This window comes from Pogoniulus pusillus, chromosome 20 (assembly GCF_015220805.1).
Source record: "Pogoniulus pusillus isolate bPogPus1 chromosome 20, bPogPus1.pri, whole genome shotgun sequence".
Taxonomy (NCBI): Eukaryota; Metazoa; Chordata; class Aves; order Piciformes; family Lybiidae; genus Pogoniulus; species Pogoniulus pusillus.
In genome coordinates, this window is record NC_087283.1 from 11,530,899 (window position 1) to 11,550,182 (window position 19,284).

General features: G+C 48.2%; 1 protein-coding gene across 1 annotated transcript in view; it reads left to right on the forward strand.

Moving 5' to 3' along the window:
• ZFHX3 (zinc finger homeobox 3) overlaps window positions 1–19,284 on the forward strand; it is a 161,321-nt gene that overhangs the window by 70,323 nt on the left and 71,714 nt on the right.

The window sequence follows — 19,284 nt, forward strand, 5'->3', positions numbered from 1 at the left end:
TACTGGCCTGGGAGGTTGCTGCTCTTCAGAGGAGAGTGTGAAGAGTGAACATGTCAGAGATGCCAGTCTGGATTTGGGTGCTCAGCCACTGAGCATAGACTGGCACAGGGTTTGTGTGTCTACCCCTCTCCTGTCTGCAGATTTGGCACTATGGTGGAGAGCTCCAGTCAGGAGAACTGAAGTGAGGTTTGTCCAAGACAAGTATCAGGGCTGTTGGGTTCTTACCCTGATGAACATCCAATGTTCCTGCAGACACTTAATGCCTGTAGTTGAAGACAAATGAGTAGGACTGAAACAAACTGGAGTGTAAGAGTGCTGGAGCAAGCATGGGGAGGAGATGGGGGGACAGTTTTGTAGGAGGCTGAAGCTGGGGCTTACAAACCCTTGCAGCATAGGGTTTGTAAGCCCCAGCTTGCCAGTGCCTGCTGAGATTTGTGCTCAGGTGGTTCCCTGTCAGATGATCCTATGTTCCCGTCTGGGCAGTCATGTTCCTCTTTGGGCAGTATGCCTGGAAGACCTGGGAAATGCTCTTAACTCTTTTTCCTGGCTGGGGTGGGGTCAGGCTTTCAGCAGGGTAGGTAATATCCTGGCCAGGTAACATCAGTGCAGCTGCAGGCTCTTTGACGACGAGCTTATTAAATAATGGATGCCCATTCATTAACATCCATCTCTAGCAGAGGGTTGATTTGCAAGCTGGGAAGAAAGCCATAAGGTGCCTTCCCCAACCTGTTCTGTGTGACATGGCATGAACTGCTGATTTCTGCTGGACTATGCCACTACAGCCAGGCTACAAGGTGCTTTGTCATCTCCTCCTCTGGGACAACTGAGCTATTTCTGAATAAAATATTATTGCAGTTAAAGTCCTCAAAAGTACTGTGGAAGCAGCATGGAAGGACCTGTGTTTACTAGCTCCAAGGAAGTTCATTAAATTACAATAAATAATGTATGCATAATACATAACTTAATACAATAATGTTCTTTTGGTCGTGCTTGCCAGTCCTAAAAATTCTGGCCTCGTACTGTAATGTGTGCAGTCAAGTTCTGCAATTCAGATTAGGCAATGAGTTACTCTTGTGCAACAGGTTCTCTGAAAGTGGTGCCTTTGGGTATCGTTGGACAAGCTCTGGTAAACCTTATTGCAGCTGTTTGAAGATACTTGTCTCTGGGTTACGTTGCCTCTCTGCCAAAGTGCCACCCACACTGCAGAGCTGCGGGGCACAGTGCAAGCATGCTGTGCTGTGCCATGACACTGCTGGAGCACGCAGCCACGGGCCAGGCATATAGGCACCATTGCCTGAACCCCCTGGAGCTGGCACAGGGAACTGGGGGCCTGCTGGGCTGCACTCTGCTCTGTTGATGGTACCCAGGGAGGTAATCCCAGCATGTGAGGATATGGGTGAATTATTTGTTTAAAAGCATAGTGATACCGATTTGCTCCTTACCACCTTCCAGGAGTCTGCAGGTCTCTCTGCTGGGACACAGCAAGGCAGCATGCCGTGATGTGTTTGGAGAAGTAGACTCAGGTCCTGGTCTTCAGGCAGGGACTCGACATGTCTCACTTGCTCCCTGTGATAGGACAAGGAGCAATGGGTGTAAGTTGCAGCAAAAGAGGTTCTGCCTTAACACCAAGGGGAACGTCTTTACTGTAAGGGTCACAAAGCACTGGAATAGGCTTCCCAGAGAGGTTGTAGAGTCCTTCTCTGGAGACTTTCAAGGCCTGTCTGAATGTGTTTGTCTGTGGTCTGTGTTAGATAGTATTGTCCTGCTCTGGCAGGGAGGTTGGACTTGGTGATCTCCTTGGGTCTCTTCCAGCCCCTAATATCCTGTGATCCTGTGATGTCCATGCAGAGTAGAGACAACATGCAGGTATTGGAGTTGGTTGATTTTTTTGCAGTGCTGTATCATTGTTGTCCAAAACCGCCTTTGCAGTACCCTATTTTGATCTCTCTATCCACATGAGCTGTAAGGAATTCAGTCTGGGTGTTGGGGCACAATATGGAAAAGCTGCTGGAGTCAACTTGCAGTACCAGTACTTGTTTAGGGACAGTTTGGTTTGGACTTGCCATACAGCACCATTGTTACCCTGCTTTTTCCTGATAGCAGAAATCAGTGCTTGAATTCCTTCCTTCTCCCTCTTGTTCTGCAGTTGAAGCAGGGAGGTGGTTTTCTAAGAGGGTACCTGCATTTGGCCAGTGAATCACCAGTGATGTGCAGCTCATCCCAGGATCTTGGTTTCCTCTTTGCCCTAAACACTAGCTCAAAGTTTTTCTGCCAAGCTGGGGCTGCAGCAGCTTGGGGGGAAGTGCCATCACTGCCTTGTTGCAGGGATGTTTGAGTTTACAGTGACTCTCCTTGTGTTACCTCAGGACTGGGAGGTGAGGTGCGAGGGGAGCTGAAGCAGGAGGTAGAGGCCAGATACTCTGGTCTGATTGAGGAGAATGTGAAAGTCTGAGTTTTGCCCCTTTTCACCCATTGTGCAGACCTGCCCACACTACGGAGTTGGAAGGTTTGATGCGTGTGACTGTTTGGATTCCACCATGTCAAGCTGGCAGTCAGGGTCCTCTGAACTGCTGCCATTTATTTCCTTTCAGCGGCCTCATGGCCTCTTGGCTTCATTCCTGCCTCTCTTTCAGAGCGGGCATTACAGCCCTGTCCCACCCACTCCTCGCTGTCTCAGGCTTGCAGAGCACCGGTTACAAAGAAAATCACCTGGGGAAGTTTCAGGCAGCAGTAACAAAGCCTATCTCCACAGAGGGGAGGCTAATTACACAGCTAATTAATCCAACAGATGTCACTTTAAATGCCTGATTCTTTGCAATTCTGTTGCACACGTCATGCTGGTTAAACAGACTTCATGGACCCGGTTCAAAATGCCTGCATAGGCTGCTTGGAAGCTGCGGGTTCAGCCTCTGGTGTGTCCTGTTTGCTCCCTGGGGTTCGTACCGAGGAACGAATCTCAGAGAGCTGGGTCCAGACTAAGCTACAGACAGACTGTGCTGGGAGAGAAGTGCTGCTTGATAGCTGGGTTGGGTTCGAAAGCTCTGAATTCGCAAATGGAAGTGTGAAGAGGTTGTTTACATTCCTGCTCCGAGCGCGGAGGCGAAGCAGAGGAGACCCTGGGTCCTGCAAGCACCGGGAGCGCAGCTTGGTGCGAGGAGGAGTTTGGAAAGCTGAGCTGCTCCGGCTGGCGGCTCAGACCCAGGGCTGGTGGAGGGCCTGGAGGCGTGCATCTGTTTGACTTGAATGTGGTCTATCCGGTTCCCCAGCCAACACCTCCTGGCCATCTGCGGGGTTCCCTAACGCTGACTCCCTGGAGTGAGTTAAAAACCGAGCCTTCCCCCAGCATCTTGAGTAACTCTCTTTGTAAGGGCAGGAATATGTCCTGGCTGCCCCTTATCCTCTGCAGAGCTGGTCCCTTGCTGCCGAAGTTTAGTGGGCACTGCGTGGCAGCTCTGCTCACCTCTGCTGAGAATCCCCTGATTGAATCTCCTGCATTTGACCACTAGCCTGGGGGACACCTGTAATGTTGTAGTGGTTGTGGCACTGGTGGTTTTATATGTAGGTGCTATGGTATTTTCTCCCTTTGTGCTGTCTGCAGGCTGGCAATGTTAAGGCAAGGTGCAAATGCTGTATCAGTGTGTCCATCACCCGAGGTAAACTCCACTGTGGTCAAACACTGTCTCAGTTCAAGACTGTGATTCTGAAACATCTCATTTCCTGGATGTGTGCTCTTCTGGCTTTGCCTTTTATCCCACTTTCATACTGGCAGAGTCAGGGGATTCCCTGCTCCTTGCTGAGCAGATAGCTCCTGAGGACAGGAGATCTGCATTGTCTGCAGAGCTGGATCAGGGCCCACAGCTCTGTGCTCAGAGGGTGGCTGCTGGAATGGGGAGAACAACCCCAGAGCTTTGGATACAACACACAAATCAGTTCCGAAGTCTGTGAATTGAGCTGCCTGGTGTGAGGGAAGCAGCAGAGAGGCAGCTGAAGGGGAAGAGTGTCTTTCTTGGGGTCTCCACCATTATCAGATCACAGTTGGCACACTCGATTCAGTGTAATGGATGTGTTCTCATTTCTCACAGCTGATGAGGATTATATCAGCTTGGTTTAACAGTCTCATTTTCTGCTCCCAGTGCACACTTGTTTTAATGCGCTTCAGTTAATGAGGTAGAAGAGAGAATGAGGTGTTACTGTTTATGTACAGACAGCAAGTCTGTGCAGAGGACTCTGGAGCCCATGCGGTCCCTTCCCATTGCTCTCCAAGGGACAGCATTAGCTGGCAGTTATAGAAAATTTATTGGCTGTGGTTTATCCAGGTAAAATTTTTCCCAGTGGTGCACAGTTCTCTCTTGTGCCTCCCGTACGCATTATTACAGGACACAAGACATGTTGCTAGCAGGCTGTCCGTAGGAAGGGCTGTCAGCAGGCTGAGGTGGCCGGTGTCGTGTCTCACCAAACAGCACTGTCTATTTGATACAGGCAAAGCTGCTGCCTTCCACCTGGGGTAAAAAGTTCATGTGTGCCCTAAAGTAATTTATGGCTGGGGCACTTTGTACCTCCATTGTTTCACTGTGGTGTTTGCAGGTCCCAGTCAGGGTCACTCAGTGCCAGGCATGGTGCAAGCTAGTTCATTAGCTGGTGCCCTCAGAGCATCAATCCAGCATTGTCTCCTTCCGAGGGAGGGTGTGCTGTGAGGTGCAGTGATGGGATCCCTGCTGCCAGGGCTCAGGGCTGCCTTTCGAGTGCCCTGTAGAGAGGGATTTCACTCTACCTTCCTGAAAAACGGATTGTCCCTGTGCTGATGGCAAACACTTGCCACGGGGTTGGTCGGAGCTGCATTTCTCCCAGCAGCATCCTGCCTTCCTAGCCGCAGCCTGGCTGGCTGCTGGTGAGAAGAGCCTATAAATAGTTAACGCTGTTATCTAATTCCTGGCCAGGTGCCATGGGCTGGCATCACTTGGCTGACAGCACGCCTGAAAGGCCCTGCACATCGTACTGTGTTTGAAGGTAAAGCTGCTGTTGGTTTAAGCGGGAATTAAACAATTACCGCGTCTTAGTTCTCCCCACCTTTGGTGGATTGACTCTATAAATTGTCAGCCTGTTGACATTTTAATGTGAATTATGTCATATGGTATCCCCTTTGATTTCAACATGCCTCAGTTTGTAAATACACGAGCCTCTCAAAGGGCTGTGGTTAGCGTACACGCAGGAGGCCTCGGGGTTTTTGGTGGGGAGGGAGCGCGGCACTCGCTCGTCTCTCGGCAGCCAGCGTGCCTGGCACAGCGTCTCACGGCCGCGCCGGGCTCCAGCACGGGCTGCGTTTGGGCACCTCAGGGACCTCCGCCTGGCCGTGGGGACCATCTGTGTGTGGCTGCTTCCTGTTGCTGATGTTTGTGGGCCGGCGGCAGGAATCAGGGCGGTGCTGCTGCCTTGTGAAGGCTCGGCGCTAGTCTGGATTTGTGCCAGCTCCTGCTGTCAGGCTGTAGATAGGCTCCTCGGGCATCAGCAGCGAAGTGTGCCCGCCGGGGAGGAGCTACCTGGTCACGGCCAAAACTTTTGGGGAGTTAGGAAAGGTTTAGATTGGACATCAGGTTGGACAATTGCTTCTCCAAAAGGGTCAAGAAGGGCTGGACTTCGTGTGCCAGAGTTGTTTGGGCACAGTAAGCAGAGGAGTGAGGAATGACCGGGAGCTCTCCTCCGTGGCTAATGCTTCCCTTCATCTGTGACTTGCATCCTCTCCAGCAAAAAGCCCAAGGGTGTCCTGATCTGAGACTCGGGGAATTGCACGCAATTATGTCAGGTTAGGACCGTGTTTGTACTTCTCTGAGTGGCTGCAGAGTTCGCCTGCCTGTGGTACCTGCTGGCAAACCCATGGTCGATGCCCACTGGAGGGAGGCCTGAAAAAAGAGGACAGTACTCTTGGTTGGTTTTGGCTCTTGACCACCAGCTACATTACTAGAGATGGAGCAGATGCTGAAGTATGTGCCCTGCTAGAAGTCCTTTGGGGAATACTGACTGACCCAGAGCTGTTTCTTGATCGTGCTTTTACCATATGTGGGAGACATTTAAAGATGTTGGAGTCCCTCTGTGGGTGGTGTTTTCATGTCATGGGGTCTGTCTTACAGACAGCCTCTCTTGACAGAGTACACTAACCGTAAGCAAAGATCTTTGCAAAGAAGTTAATCTCCCATAGTCACAGAAATTAGAATCTCAGTGCTACTGGAGTCAGTGGAATTACACATACACATACAATGCCATTTAGGAATCCATCACCTCCTCACACTTCCTGTCATGAGTGGACACTGCCCCAAAAAGAGATTTTGCTTCTTCCATTTTATTTCTGAATTGAAGAGGTCTGTAAGTCTTCTTAATGCTGATTAGTGCTGCCTTCATAGTGCTTATCCTTTACTCTGTGTGTGTCTCTGCAGACTTCACACTGTGGATTACAGATCCAGAATTGCTAAACCAAATGAAACCTGTGCCTGGCTTTTCCCAGGAGTTCCTGAACCTGTGCATGGCACATGCAAATGGATGCAGATGCACTTGAACAAAGAGAGCACCAAAGAGCAGAGACAGTCATCTCAGGTTTTGTTTTGTTTGTCCCAGCGTGCCTCTGCAGGCTCCATATCTTCCATTGCTGTAGGCTGTCTTGGGGGGGAATAGCTGTGGTAATATCCCAGTACAGAATTATTCTGCAGTTGAATTTTGGTTTGAATGTGCAGAGGAAAACATACATAAATGTGACCATCAGGGTTCCAGATGGACCAGCAGAAAGCACTGTATGAGCTTAGGAAGCTCCAGCTGCACCTTCAGTAGGAATCTAGACAGGTGCAGGCACTGAAACACTCCTCATGGCATTTCATGCTCAGAGCTGTATGAACCAGAGGCTAGAGAGCAAAAAGAGGTGGCAGGGGTCATTGTTTTGAAAAAACAGGAGAGACCATCACAGCCTGACCCAAAGAGAGCTGTGGTATATTACCACATGCTTTGAATTAGGTCTTAAACTTCTGCTTTCAGTTATAAAAGCTGATATTAGAAGGTCCTAGGTAAGGGATATCTTTCTGTATCCTTGTGTTTGAAGTGTTAACTGCTGACCTTGTTCAGAACAGATGCACCATCTCAAGTCTGCGTTTATTTAGCTCCAGGTTGTGAGCACTGGATTTTGTTTTGGCTTTTCCTAAAAGTGAAAGAAGCTTTTACTGTGCTTGCCAAGCATGATCGTGTTAGTTGTTTAATTTCTCATGGAAGAGGTAAAAGGATTGAACTGAAATCTCACTGAAATGCTTACTTGGCTCTACCCTGTGCTGAGGGATGATACGTACAAGTGTGTTGTTCATTTCAATTGGACACCCAAGTTTCCAGCATCTTTGGGTCTGCTGCAGCAGTCTGGAAGCCTTGCCTGTTCCCCAGTTGTCTCAGAAATTCTTTAATTCAGCCTCTCGGGGCTAGAGAAGTTGTATTTACCATAACAGCATCTGTTGGGATTATGGAACACATCACTCCTGTTCCTGCTAGTCTTGAAAGTCACAAGCCTGTTGTGGATGACCCAATTCATTCATAGTCTACAAACTCCTTGAAGGAGCTGTGTGTAATAGGTGGGCCAGAGAGTTCTGTTGCTGCGAATTGCTATGGGTCATTGACTTGTCCTTTCTGGTGGAACCTGCAAACATGCTAGGAACAATTGCATGTCCAAGGACTGAAAAGATGTTTCAGTTAACTTTGGAGACAGTTGTGGTTGGAAGGCTTCTCCTCATCGAGAACTTGGTGGCTTCCCTCACAGAGCTGTTTCTTAGTGGTGTAGGGCAAGGAGCAATTGCCCGAATTTATACACACAGTTCTTAAGACATGTTTAGTGTCCATCCAGTTCATGGAAGCCCTCACAACTGTCTTAAACATAGGAATATCAAACTTCAGGTTCCTATAGTTCAGCCCTTTGTGTGCAGGCATTATTATATTTTTTAATTATAAGTATTTACATACATATTTTTCCAGTAGGATTCTTGCCTCATTCTGTGAATGAGTAATTATTCTGTTTCTTTTTATCTTCCTCTTTCATTACATTGCCCCAGGCTTTGTCTAATACAATCCAAAGCTTTCACTGAATGAAGAATTATTTATTTTCTCATGGGCATTTCTGTGGTGCTCTGTGTTCTGTTTGTGTGTTTCACAGACACTTAATGAACTTACCTTCACAGCGCTTGGCTGAAACCAGACATGCTCCTGTCATTGTGTTTTGGGGATACTGATGCACAACAGCTGCATCAAAGGTTGTGATCTTGGCTGCACAGCTTGGTGTCCAGCCTTGCAGTCTGCACCTCTGAAGAAGGGCTGCTCTGCTGGGAGGGCTTTGCTGGCTTAGTCTTGCTCTGCCAGTTTTCTTTTCACTTAAAAGACTCAGGGAATGGTGTGTGAGGGATTCCTTTGGTTCTCTTTCCTCCCGTATCACCTGCTCTTGAAAATCCTTGTGTCACCCACATTTTCAGACTGCCACAGCTACACCACCACTGCTGTTGTCCAGCTCTCTTTTGTTGTAGTACCCCCAGGGTGAAGATGGAGCCTTATCTTTGTCCAGGACTAACTCGTCTGTGACCTGGGCTGACCCTGTAAGCCCAGCTTGATCATGAGCATTAGATTAAGAGGTGGGGTTCTGGAGAAGGAAGCAGAGGTTGGTAGTGGTCCTGGTGACCTGCTGCTGAGGAGGTGCCATCATACACCACCACACAGGGAGTTTGGAAGGGCTGCTGGCTCTGTGTCTGAGGGTTTCTGTGTGGCAGGAGCGCTGTGGTGAAGCAGGCAAGCAGAGTCCTCTAGTTGACTAGAGAAAGTGGAAGCCATTTCTCACAGATGTTTTTCTGTGAGGGCTGTGGACAAAAGATGATCTGTTGTTCCTAAATGCATCCTTGTTGGCTCCTGTGAGAGGAGGCTGTGTCATCCATCTCTTCGATATTGATATCCTTCGATTTATGGAGAGGATTAAAAAATTGTCTTGTGTATTGTTGTTGTTATTGTATGGTTATCTGGTGGGATTCAGTGCGGTACATTGCTGTAGGAAGTTATAAAGGAGCGATATGAAAACAAGGAAATCTTCAGTCTACCCTCACGCCTGTACCTTCTCCAGAGATAGATGAAACAATAAATGCCGGGCAGGGAAGTTAATCTGTGTCTGTAGTGTTTTATTAAATACCATGTGCTCGCAGTGGCTTGCTGCACAGCCTCAATTTCCCACCTGCTTCTCGGCAGCGCTCTTACAACCCTCCCTGGCTGCACGCCTGGCCCAGGGAGCGCTGCCCTGGGCAGTGGTGCTACCACTACCTCCTGGCTGCCTGGTCCTGCAGCACCTTTGGAAGGACCTCACTTCCACAGCATTCCTCTCACTGCTGCTTAGGTTCCAGCTGCTGTCACTGGGGCACCTGGAGCCAAGCTAGAACATGAAAGGGGTAGGAGGGCTTGCCAGAGGGGACGTCCAGCCCTTTGTCTGACCTATGTGCCAAGAGCTGGCTGCCCTCACTGTCATGGGATCCACTTTCCTTATAGCAGGGTTTCCATGTGTTCCTCTCCAGGTGGATGCCTCATGGGCCATGGTGAGGAGCACCACTGGTGCAAAAAGCTCCTCAGGCTTTTCTGGTGGAGAATGGTGGTTTTGTTCCCAGAAGTCTTAAAACAAGGAATAAAATACCGTTTAAATTTAAATTCTTCAAGCAGGCTTCACACATGCAGAGAGAGGTTAGGGCAGTTGATTTAAGTCTGAGCCAGCACTAACACCACCAGAGGTACGTGCTGTGCCTTCGAACAGGCAGAGCCTCCTTGGAGATCCCTCACAGCATAACATATGGATCATTCCTCCTGCTGCTGGAGGAAATAATACATCACCTGTATGGGTAGTCCTCATCTTGTTCTGTGTTGGGAAAGCCTTTTTCAATCACTCAGCAGACACATAATTACAATATGGACAACAGATTTCTATCCTGCTGCCTTTTCAGGTTCCCCCCAGCCCTTTTTATTAGATAATTTGCCTTTTATCTGGTGATTTTCCATATTCGCAGACTGCTGCAGTTCACCTGAGTGTTCACAGCTTAACAGCTCATACTGAACTTATTATTTTGCAGCATTTGTACAAAATACTTTTAAAAACTAAGGCAACTGGCTAGTGGGGTCCTTGAGCCTGCCTTTAGTCTTCATGTTCAGCTGTTCTTTTCCAGTTTCTTTTCCTAACCCTGGGAAAGACAAAGCTCCTTGAATTCCTTGCTTCTTGGCTGTCGCCAGCACTGAGAAAGGAGCAGGCTGGAAGACCTGACCTTCTCCTCAGTTGCATTGCTGAGTCGTGGCAAACATTTTCTTGCTGTATTTATAGCTTTATCCTGTTGCTGTCTATAGGGTACTTTGCTTTTAAAAACAAAGTGCAGCTTTTCTGTTGTTTCTCCAGGGATGACAACATCCATGGAAAATGCAAACTGACAAAACCAGACATTTTCCTGAGGAGGAAAATGCCATCAGGTCAAGCTTTGATTGACTTGCAAGAGGAGCCCCAGCACCACCAAACCACTGTTCTGCTCTGCAGAAGCTGCTGTGTGAGGCTCGGTTCATGGCTGACATCCATCATGTCCCTCTTTTGTAGCAGGAGAATACAAGTATGTGAAGTTTATTGGGTTCATGTTTGAGAGCTGCAGAAGCGAGTGGCAGTAAGGTGCCCTTGCAGGCTCACAAGGGCTATCATGGGTCCTGTGGTGGGAGCCATAGCTGGAGCAGAAGTATGCAAGGTTGAGGGCAGCACTTTTCAGAGCAGCTAATAGGAAATGTACTCTCAGTTGTGCTTTGGTTTTATCACTATAATTAGTAAGATCGATGCACACACTCCTGTATTCATCCTCACATAGAGCAGTGCTTATGCCTCCCTGGGGAGAGCTGTGAAGACTTCAGGGATCTGGAAAATTCTCTGAGTTTGCAGTTGTACAGAAGTAGATCTGGTGTCACTGTGGCTCTTGTCTTGCAGTAGTGAAGGAAAGGAAGTTTCATGCTGTAGGAAGGACTCTGGATGAAGGGTGCTCCTAATACAGGTGGAGAACGGCATCTCTGGCTGCTATCTTAACTTCCCTACATCTCCACCCTCCCTCTGGGAGGTTGCCACTTGTCCAACCATGCTGCTTCCCCTTCTTCTGGGCTGGAAGGGGATGGCTGGCACAGCTGGGCAAGCACAGGCCTTCTTACCATGGACTTTATTCCTCCTGGAGTGCGTGGGAGGAATCTCATATTTCCCATGTTCCCACACATTTTCATCTTCTAACGAATGATTAATTAGTTCTTTCAGGTCTATTGCACAATTAAAAAGGTGGGGGAGTGTGAATACAAGTCCAGCCTTTCTTGGCTCTCTTTTTCTGTTAGTCTCTATCCATTTTTGCTGGCCGACCCTGGGGGACAGTGAATGTGTGGGGATACTGCTCATCACCGTCTGCATAAACAATGTCCTCGTTAAGAGCTGATGAGCTTACCCAGGCCCCATGAAGAAGTTAGCTGCCAGAGCAGAGCAGAAGCTGGGACTGTTGCCTCCCTCTGGGCTTTAGCCCCTCCTCATTAAGCAGGTCCTGGCTATTGATTGGGAGCTTGTGTTTGGAAGAGTCTTACTTACTCCATGCATTATCTTGACAGATTGATCAGACCTGATTGAGAACCTCTTAAAGGAACGAACAGCTGTAATGGGAAAGTTGGACTCTGTCATCCGTTAGGATGATTCTGGGAGCGAGAAGAACGAGTCTGACATCTTGGAGCAATTGTATTTACAATTAACATGGCTGAAAACGATTGCCTCTATTGATCCCCCCTTCCTGCAATTACAGCCCCATTGTTTACATTCCAGCACTTCGGTTATAAAAAGGAAATTCAATAATTATTGCATTATTTAAAGTTAAAGTGCCACAGAGTTTGCTGGCTACGCTTGCTGGTTGATTTAACGTTCAGTAAAATCCATGCTGAGCTCTCCATCTTTAGGCTGAGCAATATTTGGCTTTTAATGAGACTTCAAGGGCTGGTGGAGCAAACTCAGTTTACTGAGTGGCTTTTGGGATTGTTTATGGGGGAATCCAAAAGTGTTTCAGCATGGCAAGCACCAGTCTCGTGGCCAGTGGGGACAACATCTATGGCCCATAATATCTGCCTCGGTAGGACCCCATGGGGACAGCTCCATGCTAAAGAGGTGATCATGTGCTGCTGGGAGAGTTTTTGTGCCTCATACGTTATTGCTTACCTTTCCCCGGGTACTGCAGGTTGCTTGCCCTGAGTATTGCTGTGGGGCTCCTCTTTGAGGAGAGTCCTTAGTCTTATGCACAGCATCTGCATTAGCACTCATAGTAGTGAGGGCATTCACTTTAACACCAGGCAGGTTTGGAGGGCACAGACAATACAGATTGAGAAGGAGGGATGTAGTGACTGGCTGTTAATTGAGGGGTTGTTGCTGTTCTTCAGGCCCGTGTGACTCAGGGACATACATCGTGTATCTTTGGCAGGAAGGAAAGCTACATTTCCAGCCTTTTGGAAAGAAAATGAAAGATCAGAAACCAAAAAGGAAATAGAAACCCATATCTTTTATGAAAAGGCTAAGAACAGACCAGTCAGCCTCACCCTTGTGCCTGACAGATCCAGGGACCTTTTACAGGGGCGTGTAGTGGTAGGACAAGGGCTGATATCTGAAAAAGCATAGGCTTAGATGAAATGTAAGGAGGAAGTTCTTCCCTGTGATGCTGGTGAACCACTGGAACAAACTGTCCAGAGAAGTTGTGGAATCGATCAGGGTCAAGTTGGATGGGGCTTTGAGCAGTTTGGTCTAGTGGAAGATGACTCTGCCTGTGGCAGGGCAATTGAAATTAGATAATCTTTCATGTCCCTTCTAATCCAAACCATTCAATGAAAGTCTTTTTGTACTCATCTTGTGGTGGTGTTTTTAAGGGCTTGAGTGATGCAGAGGAAGCTCTATATGGGAGTGGAGGAGTAATGCTCAGCGTTAGGGCATTCCAGTTACCACAAACTAAACTGTAAAACCTTGTGGGCATGTGATTCTGAACTCCATGGCTGGCAATGAAGGAGCTGTTATGCAAGGAGCTGGAGAGGTTGGAAGGAGGGAAAGGAAAGGTTTTGTAATGCTCCTTCTTAAGAAGCAATAAACAATTGCAGGACGTTGGTGGAATACAAAAGAGCCTAAATTCATCTTTTGAACCTGCCATATGGAGAATCATTTTTTTCCCCCCATTCCAAACATCTGGGCTGAGGGGGGTGCTGTGAGCTCTCCAGCCCTTTCCAGCACGGCCAGCATGGGTCCTCACTGCGTGCTGCGTCCGCCCCACATCCCCATCAGCTCCAGGAAATTCCAGCCGGGGCTGCAGGTGTGAAAGGAGAGCAAGACGGATGGGCCAGCACTGACTTTTATGGAGTACTTGGAACAGACTGGGATCAGACAGCTGCATCCACATGACTTTAATTAAACATTCAGATTCTGCTCCTCCAGGATTGTGTGATTTATCTTGTGCAGCAGATCAGAGGCACATGGGGGCCAAGAGATGCTTACAAGGCTTCTGAGGTCTGCTGCAAGGTCTGGTCCTTTTCCATGGCGACCTGCAGGACCCCTCCAGCTCTGGTGCAAGGGTCACATCTCACCTTGCTACCCAGGAGGGCATTGACACAGGCATGGGTCTTGCTGGCACATGAAATGTTCCTGACCAAACCTGTTATTAGTTACCCATGTCTGACTTCACTCTGAGGAAGAGGCAATCTCTGGGCATCCTTCTGTACTGAGATGTGCTTTTGGAGCCTGCATGCCTCCAGCACCTCCTCCTGAGCATGACTCTATGCTGGGTTGGCTTTCACAATAATCTTGTGTGGCTCAAAGTCTTGCACAGCCTCTCCAGTGCACCTTGGTCCTGGTGTGTCATCACGAGCTTCACGAGGGCCCTGCTGGCTCTAATGTTGTCACTGATGCTGGTCAGATGTAGCAGCTCACAAGAAGTAAGAGTAATGAAGGGGTGCAGTGGTGCTCCCTTCCATGGCTTTTGTAAGGCTTCAGCAGATTTTTGTCTCCTCCTTGCTCAGCTGCATATGTCAGTTCTTTTAAATCACTATGACTTTTATCCATTTTAATACACCTGGTACTGAGTTCAGTGGTAAGAGGAGTGGTACATGTGGAAAGAACCTCCTCCAAAGGTGTTCAGGACTGCAGACATTATCTTGAAGAAGTTCTTGGTGGTTGAGTGGCCTCTGCTTGTCCTGTAATGTGAGTATCTGCTAGAGAAAGTGATCAGAAGTGATTTAGAAGAGATTTCTCCAGACTACTACTCGATTATCCACATAAGCAGAAAGGCTGTTTGTATGAACAGGGATTAGTGGACTCACTTTGGCTATTGCCATCAGCACTCTTACGCTGATCTCCCATCACTTACAGGCTGGGGTCACTGCTGCAACTGGTGATCCTTCTGAATCAGCAGGTGGTGAGGAGAGGCTTTCTTTTTGCTCATGTTGGTTCTCTCTTTGCTCTACAGTGTCCCAGGATATTATTGCCCCATGTTGACTTGCCACTTCACCTGCTTCTCCTAGCCATGGACACCTTGATGCATGCAGAGTCCTTGAAGGAGTGGGAGCATGCAGGCTGCATGTCAGTGGGCAGTTACGAAGACTGTTGCTTGTGGAAGACATTCTAAGTTCTGTAGAAGGGGACCATCCTCAGGCCTACAGAGAGTTTTCTAATGTTCTGCTGCTTTTTGTACCATCAAGGCTTCCTGAGAGTGGAGAAGGGATCTCGCCACTTGCAGAGGTGGTTGTCTGGCCAAGGGCTTGTGAGATTCCCACTGTCGTCAGTATGGCTTCATCCTAAACAGCTTGTAGGGCCCTCCAAAGGGGAGCCTTTGTACAAGATGAAGTCGATTACATAGAGGTTGGGCCTTTTTCCTAATGAATAGTACACATCAAAAGCACAAGATAGTTCAAAGTAGTTGTTCTATTTCCCCTAGAGAGCTGGAGTTACAGTTCAGGGATCTCCAGGACAGAGCTTGACCCACTAAACAAAGTGATTGGGTTTGGAGAGGAACATTGTGTCTGTATCAGGGAGGGTTATCAGTGCATGTGACTGGAGGTTGGGGCTCCCCACACAGTGCCTGTAATAAACTTAATGCAGAAGAGATAGTGAGCTGGTACAAGTTGGACATTGTTTAAAAGACAAACATCCAAAAGCTTTTTAGAAATTGTGTTAAATGGCAAATGTTAGTGACAGTAGGAGTGACAAAGGTGTGCGGCAGGAGAGTTCTTCACTGTGTGATAGCAGCAACAGGGATCCTCAGTCCTTGTTACAACCATCTCATCACCAAAGAACGTGGCCTGAGAAGATGGGGGTGAGGAGGGGCCTGCAGTCTGAGGGATTAATACAGCTGTTGCCTTGAATTCCAGGGTTATTGACAAATACGGTGTGTGAGGCAGCGTTAGATGGTAAAATAATCCAACTTTAGGGGGTGTGAAGGATGGAGGTATAGAGAAAGAAAACCTGAGGATGACCTTGTTCCTGACTTGGTTTAAAAATCAGATTTCTGTGGTCATATGCTGCAAACATTTATTGTGCTGCTGTTTATTAGAAGAGAACAATTCCAAGCAGAGCATGAGGGCTGGAGAGTCAGTGCAGCGCCGGTCAGCTTGTCCCAGCACATGTGTGCTTGCCTTGGCTTGTGCCAGCACCCCTCCCGCCCTTGCCACTCTGCACCTGTGCCCTCAGCACTCCATTCTTCTGCCCTTCTCCTGCCTTGGCTAGTGGCCACACTGAAGGCTATGGGCTGTGTTGGTGTAAACACCCATGAGCAGTCCTCTCCCTCCTTTCATGTTTGGGGCACTAGGGACTCCACACAGTGTGATCCTCGAAAGGGTTGATTGCTGCTCGCTGTTCCCCAGTGCTCTGCAGCACACAAAGGCACAAGTTCTAATTTCCCTGTTGCTTACTTAAACTGTCTACATCTTCAGACTTTCCATATGTGCCATCTGCTGCAGCCAAATCCAAAGGAAGGAGGTGATCATTATGCAATATTTCCTTAAACTGGCCCAAAATGCTGATCGAGTAGATCACGTTGGGTATGTGTGCAGTGTGGTATAGAGTTTTTTACTTGTAAGAACATGGAAAGGCTTCAGCTGCCAGCAAGGTAGTGCCAGTGACACCTCCAATGCAGTGCCAGCCTACCCACGTGTCAGTGGCTCTCCCCACTGGTTATTCCCTGGCCCAAGAGGTTTGTTCATTGTCCTGCTCCACTGCGGCTGTGCCCAGAGAAGGTTGTCCTGGGGTGTGAGGAGCAGAGCTAGGGCTCTTGCTGTTGAGATAACATTGCCAAAGGTAGCAAGCTGGTGAGGGACTGCTGCTCTTTGGGGAAGGTCTGTGGTGAAGCTCAGGTTCAGGCAGTGCAGGGGCTACAGAGATGAGGTCTCAGAGCAGGATCTTCCTGCGCTAATTGCTGCACCGGAGAGAGAGCATGGCTTTGTCAGGAGACCCGAGCACTTCCCAGGTGAAGGTGGGCAGGCTTTGGTTTGATCTGTGTGCAGGAATAGGTGTTGTGAGTGGCACGGTGCTGCAGTTAGCGTACGTACAGGAACAGCCCCTGTCCCCTGGGAACTGCACTCGTAAGCCGTATGGTTTCCATCAGAGCGTTCCTCTGTCTGTTTCTGATTTAAAGTGGAGCTTTGACTAAACCTGATCAATATTTTGCATGCCATGCGTGAAGAACCAGATGTTGGAAGTTTCCTATCGTTGAGAGGGAGGGGGCAAACACCCCCCTAGACTTGCAGAAATCAATGTTCTCTGACAGAAGTTGGTTGGTTTTCCTAGGAACAATATATTCCTTTGATTTTCAACCTGATTTGTCTTCTAACAAGGTTCTAGTTTAATATTTTGAATTTGTTTTCTGTGATGTGGGTAAGTTCTCACTAGGGGAAAGCTTTGCAGTGTGATGGACAATAACTACACATACTTGTCCAGTGGTTCATCGCTCCCAGCTAGTACAGGCTTGTCCGTCGTGTTGGCTCATTCCAACCTGCTCCTTTCCTTTGCTGGAAGTCTGATGTGAATCGGAGGAAGGTGTGTGATGCCATGCTATGTCCAGGGTGGACTTGGTAGTGTTGGTACCCTGAGGTATTGACTCCTCCAGCACAACAGGCAGATGAAGTTGACCCAAGTGCAAAGGATTTTTGAGCACGCATGGAGTGGGAACAAAAAAAGAGCAGAAAATAAGACACATTTATTAAACTGTTTAAAACAAATGTTTTCTTAAAATCCTCTTTTAAATGAGCCTGTGCCTCTGGTTCCCACAGAGACCATGTCCTTAATATTTCCTTGAACCTGTGACCGGATTTTACGCTAATTGCTCACTGGGGGGTTCCTAAGCCTCTCACAGAAGCTGCTCCTGAGCCCAATGGCACTTTCTGAGCATGGTATTCGTAGGACAGGGGCTTCCCCTGACTGTTTTTCGATGGCTAGAGGACAAGGCTTGCTGTGTTTCTCCTGAAACGAGACCCTGGGGCTTGCCATACGCCTCCTGAAGTGAAATCCCAGGGCTTGCCGAGTGTCTCCTGAAGCAAGACCCTGGGGCTTGCCAGACATCTCCTGAAGCAAGACTCTGGGGCTTGCCATACTTCTGCTGGAGCAAGACCCTGGGGCTGGCTGTGCATCTCCTGGGTCAGGATGTCCATTCCACGGTGAGATGGGGCAGGAGGGGAGGTATTATTGCCAAGATCCAATGCAAGCAGGGCAGAGCGAGGTGAGGTAAACCAGGCTGTGCGACGCCAGTCGCGTGGCTCTTCTGAGTGTCTCACTAACCTTAGGGGTTTTGTGTCTTAAGCCTTTTCTCTCTTTCTGGCTCAGGAAGAGAGTAATGCATGCAAACAATAGAAATGAGAGGAAGAAGAAGTTCTTATGAGGGAAAACAGCAAAAAAATCTTTTGAGGGCACCGGTGGGATTAGTGCCCTGGTGGATTCTTCAAATATTACAGTGAATTTAATTAAATACATCACAATCCCAAAAGAGGCTGGTCTAATTAGCCAGATCTAGAATACATTTATTCTCTTCCCTTGCCCTTCCAATCAGAAGCCTCAGCATCAGCTCCTACCCTATTTTTAATCATTCCTAGACTCAGAGGGCTCTCCTTCCTCCGTGTTAGCTAAGCACACAGCACGGGGTAATATGTGTCTTTAATCTTATCTTAGCTGTAACTGAGATAATACACGTCAGATTTTTTACCAGAAGGTCTTGGCTGCACGTAGGCAATATTTTTGATTGACAAACCTTGAGACCTTGTCCAAATCACCTTCTTTGTATGCCCTGGGTCCTGAGGATGCTTCATGAGATGACCCAGAGGACAAAAAGAGGTCTTGACAGGATGGTAGGAGCTGGGGCAGGGATCGTTGCTTAGTTCTGAAATGTAGGTGTGTGGTGGGAACACCAAATAGCCTTCACTCATGAGTCTTCGGTGTCGTTTGACTCTGGTATCCATTTTTCCATAACTTGTGATAAGCCTTTTCTGTGGGAATTGCGAATGCTACTGTGAGCTCCCAGCCCCGCTGCTGCCCAGACCAAAGGAAGAGTGGCTGTGCCATGGCAGCCAGCACAGCTGAGCAGCAAGTTCTTCCCTCTGTTTTTAAGAAAGGATTGCTGGGATCCATGATATAAGAAAGTTCCTGGTGTCCCTGGCAGCATGAACCAGTGTGCCAGACAGTTGATAGATTCTGACAATCAGGGTGGAATACTCTGCGGAGCACTGTATTGGCTGTCACAGCACAGCTTCAGAGGGTGACAAAATGGTTTTTCTGAGTGCTAACCTCTCATGAGCTTACAGTTGGCTTTTCAGCCTGGATCTCTGTCATGACCATCTTCCAGCCTAAGCTGCTGCTTTCTTCACATCCAAGGAGTTCTGCCGAACCTAGATGCCAGGAAATGGAGTACAGGATGATGGATAGGATGGTACTTGCTCCACGCTCCACTTCCATATGCCATTTCCAGGACCTCCCCATCTAATGGGTTCTCTGTGTTCTAGGGTTGCTTTAGTTTTACTCTTTTTAGTTTTCAATGAGAATGTATCAAATTTAATGCTTGACATGAAGTTGGATCCCCTCCCAGGGTAAGCTTTAAATGTGAAAGAATTAGCCATACAAAGGTCATGAGGAGCTGTTAACGTTGGATGTGGTATTTTCTTTCTCTGAAGGAGATGGTCTTGCCTATCTTGATTTTCACTTCTGTGCTTATTTCAGTGGGTTATGTTTTTCTTGCTTCCTAGCAGGAGAGC